The sequence below is a fragment of the Phascolarctos cinereus genome, unplaced genomic scaffold (genome assembly GCF_003287225.1).
Source record: "Phascolarctos cinereus isolate Bilbo 61053 unplaced genomic scaffold, phaCin_HiC Scaffold_2;HRSCAF=192, whole genome shotgun sequence".
Classification (NCBI taxonomy): Eukaryota; Metazoa; Chordata; class Mammalia; order Diprotodontia; family Phascolarctidae; genus Phascolarctos; species Phascolarctos cinereus.
In genome coordinates, this window is record NW_027555625.1 from 212641731 (window position 1) to 212659000 (window position 17270).

The 17270-nt window shown below is 37.0% G+C and overlaps 1 protein-coding gene across 1 annotated transcript in view; it reads right to left on the reverse strand.

Moving 5' to 3' along the window:
- RASGRP3 (RAS guanyl releasing protein 3) overlaps positions 1–17270 on the reverse strand; it is a 115652-nt gene that overhangs the window by 35016 nt on the left and 63366 nt on the right.

Below are 17270 nucleotides of genomic sequence, written 5' to 3' on the forward strand. Positions count from 1 at the left end.
GATAATAATAGCTAGCATTTATATAAAATTTATATAAAATGCTTTACAATTTTATCTCATTTGATCCTCGTGACAAACCTGGGAGGTAGCTGCTATTATCATTAACACTTTATGGATAAGGAAATTGAGTTGATCAGAAATTAAGTAACTCTCACTAACACACAACCAGTATGTGAGAGGCAGGACTGAAACTAGGTTTTCCTAGCTTTGAGGACAGCTGTCTATCTGCTATGCCATATTGCCACAGCATAGCAATGATAATAACTGTCACTTATATAGCATGTTAAAGTTTGCAAAGCGTATCATTTTATCTTCACAATAATGCTTTCAGTTAAATAAGTAGAAATTATTATCCTTATTTTCCCAATAATACTCACATAACTCAAAAGTTTCAGAAGGATGCTAAGTACCAAATGAGTGGTTGCTTTAGAAAGAGTTCAGAGTAAGGAATAATGACCTGGTGCTGGAGCAGTGTCAGAAATCTGACTTTTTCTGGGCATTTGATCATGGAGAGATGGAAAGAAAGGGGTTCTTCCAAAAAGGGGAGTGAATTAGTGTGGCAGTTCTCAAACTTTTTGGTCTCAGAAATTCTTTATATTCTTAAAAATTATTCAGGGTCTCAAAGAATTTTTGTTTATGCATTATATCTATCAATATTTTCTGCATTAGAAATTAAAACTGACAAATTTAAATTTTTTAAGTGTTGATCATTTTAAATGACAATCATAAACCTAGTACATGTTGCTATAAACATATTTTTAATGAAAAATAACTTTTATGGAAATCTCTTTAATGTCTAATTTAATAGAAGACAGCTGGATTCTCATATATGGTTCTTTTACCATTCAGTCTATTACAATATATTATTTTAGTTGAAGTACATGAAGAAAATCTGGCCTCACACAGATATGTAGTTAGAAAGAGGAAGAATATTTTAATAAGCAAGTAACATCTTAGTATTATTGTTATTAGAATAGTTTTGATGTTGTGGACCCCTTAAAAAAAGTCTTGAGGGCCCCTAGGGGTCCATGAACACATACTTTAAAATCTATCCATCTAGATCAACACTCTTGAGGCACTGGAAAAAATTGTCCATTAACTTAAGAAAGGGTCCACAGTTTCATTAAATTACAATGTCTATCATTCAAAATCAGCTAGAACAATTTCCATATGCAATTATTCTGTTCTTTCTCTATTGTCTTACTTTAATGCCTTCTCACAGATATGACCCTTAAGTCAAAGACCGTGGGAAAAATGCACAAGCTCTGATTGGTTCTACCAAACTGGAAAGACTGAGTATGAGCTTAGGAGTGAAGGAATGGATGAATGAAAAAGTAATTATCAAGTGCTTCCAGCTTCAAGTCCAAAGGAAGACATCATGGTCTTAGGATAAAGTAATAATGAATATTCTTTAGTGTCATTTCCATGAATGCAATACAATAAACATTTATTAAGCACCTCTTACTAAGCCCTGGGGACACAAATAAGAAAAGACAGTCCCTAGCCTCAAGGAGCTTACAGTCCAGTAGTTAATTATTAGTTAAGTTAATAATTGATAAAAATCATATCCATTTTTGATATTGAGTTATTTGATAATGCCAAGGATTTTAGTGATGAAAACTTTTCTGAGTCTTCAGTAGTTATGGCAGCTGGGAAGACAGAGGTGACAGCATATACAGAGGCAGGTTACCAGGTCACATCTCCAGAAAGTATACTTCTCTAAATGATGACTGCTAGGGCCAGTGACCTGAGGTGCTTTTGTATTGTAGAGTCCAGAGCTGCCTCAACCAATGCCTAAGGGAAAGTGGTGGTGGAGGTTTGACTTCCCCAATACCCAGTACATGCCACTTCTCTCTTTCTCTATAGTTCATCTAGGCTAGCTTGTCTGACCTAGCAGTGGCAGTTAATTGGCAGTGGAAGCCTTGGAGTGGGCTTCTAGAAGGGCTGGTGGAAGAAGAGTGGCAGTTGCTATTTCATTTCTTTGAATGGGGTTGCATCACAAGGGATGGAGAAGACAAAAAATTGATTTGAGAAGTGAGTAGATGCTAAGAAGGTGGCTTGTGAAAATACAATTTAGATTTGTGGACCATATCATCAAAAATAGCAATTATAGACTCCTAGCAAATGTTGGAGTGCACCTAACAAAGACTGGTATCTATCTGGTGTCTTGGAAATCTGAAAGACATTGTGAAGTAGTATTACTAGAAAGCCAAATTCAAAGCTAGAAGGATTTCAGTTGAAAATCTGGCTCTGATAAATAAAGGTGGAGTAACTGAACAATTTCCTTAAGTTGTCAATATCCCAGGCAACTGTCTAAGACTGTAAGTTATAGGGAATATGCTAACCCACTTGCAAGTTCCCCATACCAATGAAAGGACAAGTCCAATCCCTATCTAGTCTCAGTATCAATTCTTGTACAATAATTAAAAAGAGCTTAACTTAAAAAGGATGAGGGAGGGAAAAAATTGCCTATGTGTAACTACAAAGTAGATATCCTTCAGAATACCTTCCATTAAGTATGCCCAAAGGGCTATAAAACTGTGCATACCTTTGACCTAGCAATACCACTACCAGATGTGTATCACAAAGAGGTCATAAAAAAAGGAAAAAAGGATCCACATGTACAAAAATATTTATAGCAGCTCTTTTTTCTGGTGGCAAAGAATTGGAAAATGAGGGCATACCCATCAATTGGGGAATGGATAAACACATTGTGGTATTTGAATGTAATGGAATACTATTGTTCCATAAGAAATGATGAGTAGGCTTCTGGGATAAGAACCCACTCTGAAAAACACTTCTAGGAAAACTGGAAAAGAGTATGGCAGAAACTAGGTATAGACCAAAATCTCACACCATATACCAAAATAAAGTCAAAATGGGTTAATGATTTAGATATAAAAGCTGATACTATAAACAAACTGGGAGAGCGAGGAATAATTTACTTATCAGATCTATGGAGAACAGTAGAATTCATGACCAAACAGGAGATAGAGAACATTATGAAATGCAAAATGGATCATTTTGATTACATTAAATTGAAAAGTTTTTGCACAAACAAAGCCAATGAAACTAAGATTAGAAAGAAAGTAGAAAACAGGGAAAGAATTTTTACAACCAGTCTCTCTGATAAAGGCCTCATTTCTAAAATACATAGAGAATTAAGACAAATTTATAAGAATACAAGCCATTCCCCAGTTGGTAAATGGTCAAAAGATATGAACAGTCATTTCTCAGATGAATAAATTAAAGCCATCTATAGTCATATTAAAAAAAATGCTCTAAATCATTATTGATTAAAGAAATGCAAATCAAAACAACTCTGAGGTACCACATCACACCTATCAGATTGGCCAACATGGCAAAACAGGAAAATGATAAATGTTGGAGAAGATGTGGGAAAACTGGAACACTAAAGCATTGTTGGTGGAGTTGTGAAATGATCCAACCATTCTGGAGAACAATTTGGAACTATGCCCAAAGGGCTATAAAAATGTGTATACCCTTTGATCTAACAATAGCACTTCTAGGGCTATATCCCAAAGAGATCAAACAAATGGGAAAAGGACCCACATGTACAAAAATATTCATAGCAGCTCTTTTTGTGGTGGCAAAGAATTGGAAATTGAGAGGATGCCCATCAATTGGGGAATGGTTGAGCAAGTTGGGGTATATGAATATAATGGAATACTATTGTGCTATAAGAAATGATGAACAGGCTGACTTCAGAGAAACCTGGAAAGACTTATATGGTCTGATGCTGAGTGAAGTGAGCAGAACCAAGAGAACATTGTACACAATAACAGCCACGTTATGCAATGACTAAGATTGTTGAACTGAACCCTTCTCAGTGAATCAAGGATCTAAGACATCTCCAGAGGCCTCATGATGGAAAAATTCTGTCCACATCCAAAGAAAGAACTACAGAAGTTGAATTGCTATCTTTTTTTTTCTCTTTGGTTGAGTTTTGTTTCCTCTTTCTGATGGTTCCTTCTATTGGTTTTAATTTTTACTTACAACATCACTAATGTGAAAATATGCTTAATAGGAATGTAAATGTATAGCCAAAAAAAAAAAATTAAACAAAATAAAGAAATGATGAACAGGCAGACTTCAGAAAAACCTGGGAAGACTTGTATGAACTGATGCTGAGTGAAGTGAGCAGAACCAGGAGAACATTGTACACAGTAACAGCCACATTGTGTGATGACTAACTTTGATAGACCTAGTTCTTCTCAGTAATGTAAGGATTTAAGACAGCTCCAAAACACTCATGATGGAAAATGCTATCCACATTCAGAAAAAGAACTATGGAGTCAAAATGAAGACCAAAGCATACTATCTGCTCTCTCTCTCTCTCTTTTTTTTGTTTGTTTCTTCTTTCTCATGGTTCCTCTCACTGACATTATATTTCTAATCCCTCTTTACAGCATGACTAATGTGAAAATATGTTCATTATAAATGTATATGTAGAACCTACATCAGATTGTATGCTGTCTTGGGGCAGGGGGAGGAGAGGGAGGAGGAGAAAATTTAGAACTCAAAATCTTATGGAAGTGAATGTTGAAAACCAAGAACTAATTAATAGTGAAAAAGAGAGATAGAACAGCTTCCATTAAAAAAAATAGCAGTGTCCTCCAATAGTGGAGGATCTGAGAAGTAAAGTCACAGGAAACAATAAGAAAGAAGCCAAGAATAAAGCCAATGACTTCAAATATCTATTTGTTCAGAGTTTAGGCAATGAACTAGAAAAACTAGAACTTGTAATATAAGAGGCACACTTGACCTCTCACATATCACTGAGACATGGATGTTGGAACAAAACCCGTGACTAGACTATGACTCTGGATGAATACCACTAAAATCAAAACAAAGCTGGACCAGTAAAAGGGACACTCTGCATTGCATGTGAGGAATACATATGTATATACATATTCATATGGAGAAGTATGGTAGAGAATATATTTGGATGATGATAGATGGAGGGGAAAATGGAAGTCAATTTGCATTGGAGCATATACTACAAGCCACTAGGACAGAAACCTTGTGCTTTTTAACATTTTTATCAGTGACTTGAGTAAAAGTATAGATGGTATACTTATCAGATAATACCAAAAAGGGAAACAGTTATAACATAATGGGTGATAAGAGTCAAGATATATAAAGGCCTTGGCAGACTAATAAGATCTAATAAGATGAAATTCAATATGGGTAAATATAATGCCTTATACTTGGGTTCAAAAAATCTATTGTACATGTGTAACAGAGGAGATATTATTAGCCAACAGCTTTTCTGAAAAAGATCTGTGAGTTTTAGTGGACTGCAAGCTATACCAGATACTTGGGCTGTCTACCTGTCATCTATCACCCTTGCCACATGATTAACACATCTTCTCTTCCTATCATGTATTTCCTTAAAAATATATGGAAATTGCAAAGAGGCAAAAGAAGACTTCATATCGTTGGGGGGAGGGGGTGGAAGGAAAGCTGCTAACCATGAGATCTGGCTTTCAGATCTGTCCATCTGACCATAGTTCCCACTCCTTCTCAACACATATGCTTCTCACCAGTCAGGCAAGCCTCTTCACCGCTTACCACATATGGCACTCTGATGCCCATGCTTTTATAATCCATTGAAAATAAATATTAGCAAACTGTTAATGAAGTGAGGTTGACTGCATAGGTGTATTTTTGCCTTGCCTAGAAGTTCTGGCCAAGATGATATAAATAATGAAACAGCTTGTGCAGTATTGACACACCCAACTTTGTTGACATGCAACAATCCTAAAAATAAATCAAACAGTAGAATTCACTATATGTTCAACCAATGCAAACATCCTCAAAAGCTAGCCAGCAGACCACAGCATGCCTTTATCTCACACTATTCCCTCCAGTTAGAAAGGCCTCCCTCCCTACCTCCAAATCCCACCTCAATTCTAATCCCACTTCTCTCATAAAGCCTCTCTAGTTCTAATTAAAACTGAATTTTTTCATCTCTTAACTCCCATTGTACATATAGCCAGTACCATACAGTGTAATTTCTAATCAATCATTAATTTTCATGTGTATCAATCAGTTCAGACTTCAAGCTAGACTATAAGTTTTGGGAGGGCAGCAGTCAGTCATGACTTGAATTTCTTCATATCCTCCATAATGACTTTCATTATGACTTTCACACAGTAGGCAAAAAAAGATATATGTTAATTAACTAAAGATTTTTTAAAAATTAAAACCTACTCAGATTATTATTTGGATATATGTGTATTCAATTTTCTGATTATTTGCTTGCATCTTTAGATTTTCACCTGGATATTTAGCCTTTTGAAACATCATAGCTTTGTGACATATGACCTTGGACAAGTCACTTTTTCCTCTATGGGCCTGTGGTTACTCCTCAGTAAAAGAGTGGGAAAGGTGGATAAAACAATCTCCAAAGTTCTGGCCTGCTCTCACATCCCACAATCCTGTTTGGAAGTAGTCAGAGAGACCCCAGCCCTTCATAATTCTAAAGAATTTCAATGAATTAAGAGCTATTATTTATTTTTTTGTACTAATCCTCTTATTTTCTTTGCAGTGTTGAGGTTGCCCTTTCCCACCCATCATGGCACTTCTTTCCTAAAAATTCTATTGGCTACTATGCTTTAGTTCAAATAAAAGTCTGTTTCTACTTTCTTAATGTTTTGTTAACAGATGCTGCTGCCTGCTGCCTAGATTTTAAGGATATTGACTTTAAGTTAACTTATTTTAAATCCATAATGTTTGTTATGTTTTGTTAGATTTCAGAGAAGCTGTTCAGTAGTCAAATGTCCAGGCTCTAATATATATGTATGTATGTATGTATGTGTATGTCTTTGTGTGTATGTGTATATATGTATGTGTGTGTGTGTACACACATATATATGTATATGATATATATTATCTTGCCTAGGCATAGTTAGAAAAAAAAAACAACTGTGTAGTCAAGCTTACTCTATGTAAACCAATTTTTGAATTTTTTCCCACCAGACTGAAAATTCAGGTACTTTCCAGTTATTTGCATATACTCAGAATGGTAAAAGTAACTGCAAGAGCTAAAAATATCATAAAAAAGCTGAAAGAACATTTCTTGTACTATGAAATTGAAACATCATTTAAAAAAACACAACTCTGGGGTATAATGAAAATGTGATTCTGGCTAAAGACATCTTCATCTGGCCTTTTTTTGCAAGGGAAAACAGTTGAGTAATTCACAGTACAGTTCTCTATGTTGTCTGCATTTGGGAACATGATAAATACATTGCATGTACAGATATGTATGTTTAGCTACTCTTCTCCCTCTTTCCCAAAACATTTCAATATGTAAAGGTGTAAAACCTGAAATCCCAGTTGCAGAGAAATGTGATTTCAAGAGAAAACAAAGGGCAGTAACTTCAAACTACAGGTTGGCTTAGTTGACTTGTATTCCTGACAAAAATTCAAGAAAGCATTATCAAACGGATTCTAATGAATATTAGAAAATGAAGCAGTAATCACTAAGAATTAGAAGAGCTGATCATGAACAGAATGTGTCAAACTAATCTAATTTCTTTTTGGGGGGGGATATTGGGGTGGGGAGAAGGATGACTAGACTGGTAGGTCAAATATAGTATGCCCATATTTCAACATATCATTTGACAAAGTCTTTAATATTATCCTTTTGGACAAAATGGAGAAACTGGGGTAGATAATACTGTTAGATGGATTTGGAATGCATTGAATAAGTAAGTCCAGAGTGTAACGTGTCAGTGTCAGCTAGAATGTAGACCTCTAGTGAACAGTCACAGGGATCTGACCCTGGCTCTGCTTTCTAAACATTTTGCTAATTGTGTGGATGAAGGCATAGAAGGCAGCTTATCAAATCTGAAGACGAAACAAAGCTAAGAAATATAGCTAATGTGGTAGATGACTAAATGGAAGTCCAAAAAGATCTTGACAAGCTAGACGTAAGTGCCAAATCTAGTAAGATGAAATTATTTAATAAGGATAAGTATGAAGTCCCACACTTACTTTCAAAAAAAAACAATCAGCTGAACAAGATAGGGGTGGCAAGTATGTAGAAGATAATTTGTCCAAAAGATTTGGGAGAGGATGGTGGAATGTAAGCCCAGTATGTGTAGACAGCATGATGTAGCATCCACAAAAGCTAATGTGGTTTTAGTATGCACTAAAAGATGCAGAGAGTTCAGGATAAAAGAAGCCATAAGGTTATCATATTCTGTTCTAGTCAGGCAACATCAGGGACTTTGTATTTAATGCCAAGTGTCACACTTTAAGAAAGATATTGACAAACTGGAGCACATGCAGAGGAGGGTAACCAAGGTTGTGGACATTTTGGAGACTAGCTATAAGAGAATCAGTTGACAGAATTAAGGATATTTAGCCAGAAGAAGAGTAGACTTAAAGGATGAATAAAAGTTGTCTTCAGGTATTTGAAGGGCTGTGACATGGCAGAAAAAATAAATTTGTTTTGCTCAGCCAAGAAATTAGAACTATGATTAGTGGTTAGGAGTTACATAGAGAAATATTTAGTCTTGATATGAAGAGGGATTTCCTATTAATTAGAGCTATACCAAAGTAAGATGTACATGGAAATTAGTACAAAGGAATTAATGGATTTCCTCTGACTGCAGGTCTTCAAGCCTCATCTAAACGATGCTTTGTTGGGAATACTGTAGAAAGGGTTCATGTTTAGGTATAAATTGAGCTCTATGACTTCTTAGAAGCTTTCCGAGTCAGATTCTGTGACTACAAGGATATACTTTCTACAAACTTGTGTCTGAGGTTCTTAAACTGGTTTGAATAACCAGGGGTCAAGAGATATGCTTGCCCCATTTTTTTTATTCAGAAAAAAATGAAGGATAGAGGGGACTTTCCCTCTCCCCGTTCTATTTTTTAGGAATTGTTTTCCCCACTTTCTAATTCAATTATGCAAGCATTCATTGAGCACCCATTATGTACCAGGTACTGTGCTGGGCACTAGAGGATAGAAGAAAAAATAACAAGGCAGCCTCTGCCTTTAAGGAATATACAATCTACTGGGGGAAACAACTTGACTATAGAGCAATCTATATAAAATCTATACAATGCATTATATGTGTATACACTCATATGTTTATGTAGATACATATGTATCATACATGTGTATGTGTGTATATATATGTTCATATATAGTGATTCACACACCCACTCTCAATTAATGTAAGTAACAGGATTTTATATGTCCAGATACTTTTCACAGGTGAAAATACCTCTTTGATTTAGTTACAGAAGGGGAAGGGAAAGAAAGGAACATGAGCTTTATGAAATGCCTACTATGTGCCAAGCTCTATGCTAAGCACTTTTACAAATATTGTCTCATTTTATTCTTATGAAAACCCTGTGAGATATGTGGCATCATTATCCCTATTTTATAGTTGAGGAAACTGAGGTAGACAGAGGTTAAATGACTTGCCTAGGGTCATACAGCTGAGACCAGATTTGAATTCAAATCTTCCTGACTCTAGGTCCAGCACTCTACTGTACCACCTAGCTACGTAAAATCTGCCTTACAGAATCAATCAAATATACAAACTAGAGATGAGCAATTACTAGGCACTGCTATTAAATTAGTCAATCAATCAAAAGTGGAAATCAGATACCAAGAGTGACATGCTTCCAGCCATTGGATGAAATTAGATGTCAAAATATATTGGGATTGGTTGAAAATATTAGACACACTTTCAGCCATTTTATAGCAGAGAAGGATATATGAGAAGACTTTCAGTTATTGATTTGAAATGTAAGCTTTAAGATCACATTAAGAGGCCAGACTCTTTTGCCTGTAACCAAAGGACAAGATGCAAGGGCTCAGAGAATGAACCCAGAGGGAGTTTTGTATTCCTCCCCCAAACTACCATGTTATCAGAGAGACTGGACAAACCCTAAATATATCTGAGCAAAAGGGATGAAATGACAAACTGGACATAGTGAGGAAAAGTAGCTTTAGGGAGCATGGCCTCTTAGAGTGGAGAGAAAGTAGCAGGAGGACTCTACAAGCGGTCAGAAGAGAGTAGCACACACCATTAGGAAACTTCATGACAATTTCATGAAAAAAGAAAAGCACATCTCTCCAGCACAGAGCTCTGCTTTATCCTCTTGCCTCATCTGCTCTCAAAGCCTGAGCTAATTTTTCCTTGATTTTGTATGTATTCTTAGGAGAGTTTGTTCAAGTTTTTTTTTTTTGGGGGGGAGATGTTTATAACTAACTAAAAGCTAATTAGGTCTAGCTAGCTAATTGATATCAACTGGTAATGAATGGGGAACGCATCAGATGGGGACTTGTGAACAGCAGTACTGCTAGGATTCTCCAAACCTCTAGAACCTTGAAGGAAGAAGTAGGTAGCTACTTATTGAGTCCACTGCCTGATTCAAAGTAAATTCAGGTAAAAGAGAGAGAGCAGTAACAACTGGGGAGGAAAAAAAAATAGGCATCTTGTCAGGGGATGGCATTTCATTCAGCTGGGCCTTGAAGAAAGTTATGGATTCTTTCTTTGAAGCATATGTGAGAATGGAGAGCCTTCCAGGGATTTGAGACAGATTGCAAAGATGCAGAGGTAGAAAGCACAGGATATTATGTAAAAGGAACTGCAAATAGCTCAGTTTGGCTAGAACGCAGAATATGTAATGATGAATAATGTAAGATCATTCTGGAAAGAGACTAGAAACAAATTATGAAAGGCTTTAAATGATGGTGGAGGAGCAGCGAGGTGGTGCGGTGGACAGAGCACCAACTCTGGAGTCAGGAGGACCTGAGCTTAAATCCAGCCTCAGATACTTACTAGCTGTGTCACCCTGGGCAAGTCACTTAACTCAGATTGCCTCAAAAAAAAAATCCATGCTTTAGAAATATCAGTTTTGCAGCTTTGTGAAGAATTGATCCAAGAAAGGAGATACTGAAGGCAGGGAGACCAATTAGGAGGATATTACAGGCAGTCAATTGGGCAATGATGAGGGTGTGAACTAGCGTGGTGCTACTTGAATAAAGGGGAGGTGACAAATGTGACAGATGCTACTGGAGTAAAATCAACAGGATTAGGCAACTTACTGGATAAGAAGAGCGTGATCAGAGAAAAGACTCCACAATGACTCCAAAGTTGCAAACCTGAAGTGTCTGGAGGAGTGGTGGTGCCCTCAATAGAAATAGTGAAATTACAGAAAAGGGTTCATTGGGCAGGGACTAGGAAGGGATTTGGAATAATGTGTTCTTCAGACAGATAGAATATGGTTGGGACCTCTAAGTGGCCTTATCTAACAGGCAATTGGTGATATGGGATTATAACTCAGGAGATAGATGAGACCAGCATATGTACATTTCAGAAATAAAGTTGAATCTATGGGAGCTGATGAAATACCAAAGAAGGAGTATTTGAGAAAGCAGTAAAGAGAGTCCAGGAAAAAAAAATCCTAGAGTACATCCACATAAACGATAATCCAGAAAAGTAGAGGAATATTTGGCTGCTTACTCTGACATTGCTTTTCAATGTATTCTGGGATAGAAATCCTCTGGAGAAAATAAATTTGGTTTTATATTTCATTAAATGTTAACTTAAGGCATATTGCAAAGGTCTGTGAGATCCTGAGGTTCTTTTGCAGGAAGTCTAATAGCAAGAAGACTGAGGGGAGAAAAGTGGCTAGACAGGTAGAGACAACCAAGAGAGTGAAGTTTCCTAAAATCTAGGGAGGACAGAGTATCTGTGAAAAGGGAGTGGTCACTTGTGTCAAAACCTAGAGGTCAAGAAGGGTGAGTACTGAGTAAAAGCTGGTAGAGAGAGTGAATGTCATAGAAAATGCCATGGAGAGAACATCAAAGAAACAAGATGGGATCAAAGGCACAGGTAGAGGGACTGGCTTGGGAAAGAAGAGCCACTTCTTCCTCTGAGACTGAAGAAAAGGACAGGGGTGTAAAGCTATAGGAACAGGAAATAAAAAAATGAGATCTTCTGATGACCAGTCCAATAAACTACTTACCCACCAATTCACACTTCCTCTTCAGAATGGCTAAATTTGTGTTGTTATTTTTAAGTTTATAGCTCACTGATGTCACTTGAGCCTGAAGTTTTAAGTCTTTAAGTCTTGTCCCTTCATTCCTAACACAGCAAGGCTTTTTATGTAGTTCGTAGAAACACCAGTGTTAAGTTTTATATAAAAATAATTGGTTGATGAATATATTTAGATTGTGTCTAGGGCCTGATACAGTGCTTTGCACACAGTAGGTGCTTAATAAATCCTCGTTGGGTCAGATTGACAACACTGTACCAAAAATAACTATGTAATTGAGTTATTTTTTATAAAATAGATACATACACCATTGAGGAGAAGGGTCTGGAGCATGCAAGGAATGCCTCGGAAGGTGGCTCTCCACATGGAGGGCAATAGGGAGCCACTTCTGAGAGAATCATCATTATATGTAAGTGAAGTAGCTTGGCTAATATTCTGGGATCATGAATAGATGTTCTGTAATTTGTTCTGGTTGGCTGACTTTGGGATTGGGAAGAAACTTTTTGATGGACTGCATAGCAAGAACTATCAGTGTCCTCAAAAAGTCAGAAATTACCTTTGGGCATCTCTTTGCGTTATCTGTGTCTGGGGAAGATCTGTGACATTTTTGCTCATAGTACCAGAGAACACGTGGTGTAGGGAGTAGAGTGACCCTATTCGAGAGATCAAGCCACAGGAATCAGAAGTCAAAATCCAGGCTAGCCCAGCATTGATTCCTCAAGGAGCCAGGGGTGATCAAGTGTGACCTTCTGGATCTATGCCAGTGAAAGCTGAACCATCTAGCAGTGATGCCACTTTGGGGACATGAATTTGGTGGGACCAATGCTATCTAGGAACAGAACTAAGCTATGAGTCTGGTCCAAACCCCTCCCACATCAAGGTTGTGTTGGGGCCACTATTGTGCCCCCGAGGTTTGGAGGGAAGCGTATTTTGTTCTTGCTGTATCTTTGAAGTAAATAACTCTTTAAAAGCTACTCAGTGTTAAGTCATTAAATGGAACTAAGGTTTACTCACAAGCCACTAACAAGGGGGTCATAGCCAGTGGGGCCCAAGCCTACACCAGTAGAAGAAAGATAAAACTCCAGCCCCTTAGGGCACCCTAGAGCCCTGAGAGGAGATATAGTCTGCCTGGCCCTATGAAAATGGTATACATGTTACACATAGAGATATAGCAGAGGTGAGATAAGAATTCAAGTTTCCTAACTCTCAGTTCAGAGCTGTACATCTATATCATCCTACATTCCCAGGGCAGGTTTATATGAAAATGGATACTCTAACATATTGACTGCTATCAATCAAATCTTGAAAAAGCACCTTCTCTTACTCTCTTCCTAACCATCTGGGCTAATTCTTAACCTGGTCATTCATCTGAAAGAACTATAGTCAAAGTTACCAATAGTCTCTCTATTTTTTTTAAGGATACTTGGCCATTTTATTTCTCCAACAAACACTCAGCCTTCTGCTTGACAGGCTGCAGTTTTGTTTGGTTTTTTATTTATGCAACAAAATAAGCATTTCCATAACATAATACAACAAAAAAGATGATTGCATATGAAACTGCAAATACACTACGTACAACTTTCTATCCCTTTCAAAAATACAAACAAATTTATGTAAATTTATTTTTTCTTCCACCCCACCTGCCCTAGAGATGTCTACCATTAGACACAAATAGGGGTGTGTGTGTGTGTGTGTGTGTGTGTGTGTGTGTATACATACACACATATGTATGTATGTATATGTAAAATTACACCATACATTCTATTTATCAGTTCTTTCTCTGGATGCAGATATTGTCTTTCTTCATATGTCCTTTATAGTTAATTTGGGAATTTATAGTAGTCAAAGTAACTTATTCGCTCAGTCTTTCTTAAAACAGTATTACTGTTACTGTATACAATATTCTCTTGGTTCTGCTCATTTTGTTCTTCATTATTTTGTGCAAGTCTCTTAAATGAGAAATCTAAGGGCCTTTTCTCAGTTCTGATCTTTTTTGCTCTATCTGCCACATAGGACTCTGTTGATGACTTGCTCTCTTCCTGAATACTTTCTCCTCTTTGGGTTTTTGAGACAAGGCTTTCTCCCCTGATATTCTTTCTACCTATCTGTTTGTTCCTTTTCAGTCTATTTTTCTAGCTCATTACCTATATTATACCCCCTAACTGGGTATACCATAAGGATCTGTCCTGGATCTTTTCTCCATACAAATACTCTCTCATTTAATGACTATAATAACTCCCATGGGTCCAATTATTATTCCTTACTCTCAAATCTTCAGGTATCTCTTGAAGTCTAGCCCCACATTTTGAGCTGCCTATTATACATTTTGAACTAGATGTTCCATAGATCAAATTCAAAATATTCAAAAACAACTCATTAAAATTCTCCCCAAGCCCACCCCTCTTCTGAACTTATTACTGTTAAGGGAGAATAGTTTTCTAGCTAGAAGGAGCCATAGAACCATCTACCTCTAGTCTACCTCTCCTAATTATACAAAAGAGAAAGCTGAGACCCAGAGAGATCAAATGAACTGCCTAAATTCACACATATAGAAAGTAGTGCAAGAATTACATAAATGAGAAGAAGGAAGATAATCTAAATGGAGGCATGCATAATGTGATATGTGTTTGGGAATTGATGAGTAGATCAATGTGATTGAAGAAAGCACTGGCCTTGGAGTCAGAGGACCTGAATTCAAATTCTACCTCTGTCACTAATTACCCATGTGGCCTTCGGTAACACACTTAACCTCTCTGGGTCTCAATTGTCCTATTTGTCAAATTAGGGATTTGGATAAGACAAGCAAAGTTCACCTTTCTGAGTCTTAGTTTTCTTATCTGCAAAAGGAAGGTGTTAATCCAGATGCCCCCCTAGGTCTCTTCTAGACCTGAATGTGTGATCCAGTTGTTGTCTCGTTCCTTTCTCTAGGTCATACAGCTAATTTAGCTTTAGAGGCAGAATTAGTATCTAGCTCTCAGCTCATACCCTAGGAATACTCTTTCTAGTATGCCATTTTATCTCCCCAAATGTTTCCATATTCCACTGCTTTAGAAGATTTTCAGTATTTAATAGTTGATACAGAGGCCAGTACTTATAAACAAGTAAGGACTTTCAGACTTCAGAATTTTCACATTCCTTTCTGGATAACAAAATATGTCATTCAGCTTTTCATGAGTTTTCGTACATTTGTTGGTCCATATAGCATCTCACATTTCCAAATGCACAAATCCAACTGAAAGACTGACTAGTGTTAATTTTTTTTTTGTCATCAGCTTACCCTATCCTGGATTTTACAGAGATGATAAAATTAATAAATTCAACTTTGCTTACTACTCAGACACTTATTTATTACAGGTTTACTCATCGCATTTGTATTCCAAAAAGAATTTCTTAACATGGCATGATCTTCACCTAGATGAGAAATCCATCAGAATAAACCAGTACATATGAAGTTATGGTCTTGATTTCTCCAACAGCCTGACTGAATGCTTCGAAAACCAAAGCATTACTTTGTGGTTGGTGGGCAGACATCACATGTGCATGTGGGTTTGGGGCCAGATTCAAGTCTCTTGCTCTGGACAATTATTCATAGAAACAAATTTACATGTGCAAATGATTTACTGATGCAGGTGTATGCAATTTGTTGGATTATTTTTTTTCCCTCTCCAACCCAGAGTGTCTGTGTGTGTAAAATATGATGCATAATTTCAACTCTTGAGAAATACAATATTCCACTGGTTGGTTGTTTCTGTGAAATGCTAAGGACTCAACTGGCATATGAGGTTATTCTTGGGGGATCTTATCCTCTAGTCAGCAAATATGTGGTCTGGAAATCATTTGAGTGAATGTCTTGAAACCATAAATTTTAAAACTTGAATCCAGAAGCCTGAGGAAATTTACTTATATCACCTTGGCAGAGAAGATAAGGAGACCACTGTTTTGGTTTCCCATATAAAACCATAGGAAAAAAATAATAATACTTTTATGGGAGGTCAGGTGATTAAAGAACTGTGATTTCACTGGGGTTGGGAAATCCCACCCAAAAAAACACAAACACTCCCTCTACCAAAGCAAATCTCTTTTTTTCTGATTTTCTGCTACTTGTAGTCTTTAGAGTTACCTGGTGTGTGGAGAGAGTGAATAATCTACCCATGGTCAAATAGTTTGCATGGGTCTTGAATAGGTTTTCCTGACGATGAGACTCAGTCCTCTAACCACTACACTAAACTGTCCATCATCATTATCACTACCACTACCTTTATTAATAGGACTAAGGATACCAGCAACAATTGCTGGGCAGAACTTTTGCGATCACCTAGTTCAGCCTCCTAGTCTTACTAATGGCATCTGAGGCTGATCAAATAGTTCACAAGCAAGCAGCGCTGGAGCTAGAATCTTTTTTGACTTGATAACAAACTGCCACAAAAATATGTGGAAAATGTAATGCCACCTCTCAGAGCTAAGATTATATAAATCCAATTGGGGATTCCTTCCCTTGCCCAGTTTATGCAAGGGTAGGGAAATTTGGCTACTTTTCCCCCTATCCCCTCCCCAAGTAGAAGTGACCTTCAGAATCTGCAACATAGCACTCTAAGGGGACAGAAGCAACAAACTGTAGGCAGCACAAATAAGCATCAAGTATGGATGATCAGACAGGCTGCTGGGGACAGTACACAGTGTTCTTGGAGTCAGGAAGACCTAGGTTTAAATTCATTTGTCACTTTGCCCCAGGCAACTCTAAGACTATAAATTACAAACAACTTGCTGATCTACATTGGTAGAGGGAGCAAACCACAGGGCCAAGCCTCCCCCTCTCCCTCAAATGAGAAAAAAAAAGTGAGAAAGTTGAATAAGCATCTAGTTTTTGTTGCATTGAATTGTGGTTCAACTTAAGCCTGATAGTGTGATTTTCCTATCACTTTTGGGGAAGGCACGAATAGAAAGGATCGCAATGATAAGAATAACAACAACAATCACAATTATTGACATTTATATAGCACTTTAAAGTTGTCCAGTTATTTATATAGAATTTTAATTAAAATAATATTTGATTTGCACACAGTACTTAATTAATAGGTGCCTGTCGACTGCCTGTAAAGTAGCTACTACAAGTATTACCTTCATTTTGTAGATGAGGAAACCAAGTTCAGAGAAATTATGTGACTTGTTCATCTTCACACAGTGAGTAAATGTCAGAAGAAGAATTTGAACACAGA